Genomic DNA, 2,388 nt, shown 5'->3' with positions numbered 1-2,388 from the left:
GGCCATGTAAAAGGCCACTAGGCTGACTGTCACTTTCTAGAAGCCTCCTGTGACAGGATAAGTTGGTGTGGAACTTGGGTTCACTTCATTGAATCCCAAACGCAAGACAAAGGATGCCGCAACTCAGGAGCTCGTAGTAAGCATTTCATGCATCCCATCTCATAGCTCTTCACCTCTTAGGGCTGTAAACAGCGAGATCTGGACCTGCTTTCTACAACCTCTCACTGTTGGTGCCACCAGAGGCACCTGGGTGTCAGGAAGGTCCAGAACAAAGGGAAGAGCAGACTATACAGTCCCTTTTTGGCACGCAGGCCTCGGGACAAAGGGGTAGCTAGTGTTTGGTTTGGCTGATCTTTCCATGATTTCCTAAATATGGTGAGGTTGGCTTTCGCCACGGAGACTGGCCCCCTACACCTTATCTACACAGGAATGCACAAGAATGCATGTTCCACCCAGGGGGGAGTAGAAGTTTCCCCTGGAATGGCAGTCTTACGAACATGGCACTGATTATGTTCTTCATTTGATTATGTTCTTCACTCACCTACTGCTCTCCCCTGACTGGGACCACAGCCTTTCACTGCTGCCTGTCACTGTGCTGAACAGCAAGTCAACAAACAGTAAGAGGTCAGTATAACCCAGCCAGTCTTTCTCTTGCTTAGGTGAATGGGTGCCCCTCTGTTAGTATTCTCCTTTTCTTGCTCTGCTGACCAGATTTCCTCTTCTTGTTTATTGAGTGGGCCCGAGACTTTAACTCGAGGTTCAGCTCTAAATGTTCTTGCTCTATCAGTCTAAGACAACTCCAGTTATTTTTATCCTAAAGTGTCAGTGCTAGGCCTCCAGTCCTGTACTATAAACCACCTTAAATGCCATGGGGTCTCCCTGCTTGCTAACTCGTACGGCCATATGTGGACCAAATACAAACTATCTTTCTTTAAAAAAAAAATTTTCCCCTAAATAATGGGAAAAGTCTGAGGTAGCCTTCCTTTCTATCCAGAGAAGAGACAATGGCAGGGACAGATAGTAAGTCCCCCAAGGCCACAGGCCACCCACAAAAATAGGAGAATGCTCTGGGGGTATGCCTGTGGCTCCCCCCACTATACTGTGTCTTCCATGAGTTCAACCTCTCCTCTAGGTACTCATCCGTGACAGGGCCTGCTCCCTCCATTCCCCGGGACTCTCCTCTGGTGCATTCTCTAGAGCTGACTTCCACCGGACATCCTTGACTATCAACCCAAAAGACTGCCCTGGCTGACACGTGTGGGGCTCCCCATTGTTCTCAGCTGGCAGATGCCTGGACCTGTGCTCCAGTGCTGGGGTCCCCGGTCATCTCCCTGGCCAGGGGATCCAACTCAGCCTTAATGGTGATAACACTGAGACTTAAACCCAACCAAGGCCATAGAAATGATAATGCTGAGACTTACCTCTAGGCCACCAGGGAGTCCCTAGATAATAGATTTGGCAGAGAGACTAGATTAAAAAAAAAAAAAGCCCTAACAGGGAATGTCCCCTTCATTTCAGAGGTTTGCTATAAGTCACTTTCACACAGAGTCCTCCACTTCTAGGGTACTCAAAACCACATTCACATTACAAAGATTATGGCTATGCTGAGTTTTTCGGTGAGGTTTGAAAAATACTTCAGTGTCAGCCCCCTCCCACCTCCCACCTCAACCAGGCCCTGGTGTCCTGCACAGCAGCTGGGTCCCCTGTGCAGATCTAGATTAGACCTCCTGTGGAGGCCCGGCTTGTGTGTCCCCCGTCCCCTGTCCGAGACTGGACTGTGCTTTCCCACTCCAGTTTGTTCATCCTCCAAGGCCGGCTTGTTCTGCTCATGTCTGCACCCAGGTCAGCGCCTCGGAAGCTGCCACAGGTCTCCCGCTTCTTGACTTACACAGACCAGCAGTGTGGACAAGGCCTCACAGGTGACTCAGGCAAATACACACATGACTGGGAGAAAAGGGAGCTTGGCCAGATCTGAGGCACCTGCTCCCCCAGTGACTTTGTCCAGGCTGAGTCAGGGCCAGAGGAGAGAGGGAAGGGGACAGAAAAGATCACGTGACTTCCCATGGGTCAGTGACCTAAAAAGTCAAGGCAACAGGAGAGCAACCCACCTTCAGGCAGGACCGTGGGACTAGCAGCTGGGCAGCTGCCTCCCGGGCAGGGTATTTGTTAGCATCTGGGCACCCTGGTGTGCAGCTGGCAGCGTCCAGACCCATTCTGCACCTCCCTGGCTTTCTCTTCCCTCAGAGGCCTGAACCATCCTCACCTGCATGACACTGTCCACATTCACACGACTTTCCTATTTGACTGTCTGCATCAACATAACTTGATCACTTCAGGAAACTATTGCCCAGAACATAAAAGTTGAAATAACTTTTGTTTACCGCCACC

This window comes from Condylura cristata, unplaced genomic scaffold (assembly GCF_000260355.1).
Source record: "Condylura cristata isolate star-nosed mole 26May11 unplaced genomic scaffold, ConCri1.0 scaffold00037, whole genome shotgun sequence".
Taxonomy (NCBI): domain Eukaryota; kingdom Metazoa; phylum Chordata; class Mammalia; order Eulipotyphla; family Talpidae; genus Condylura; species Condylura cristata.
The sequence above is the reverse complement of the archived record's forward strand: the minus strand, read 5'-3'. Positions refer to the sequence as shown.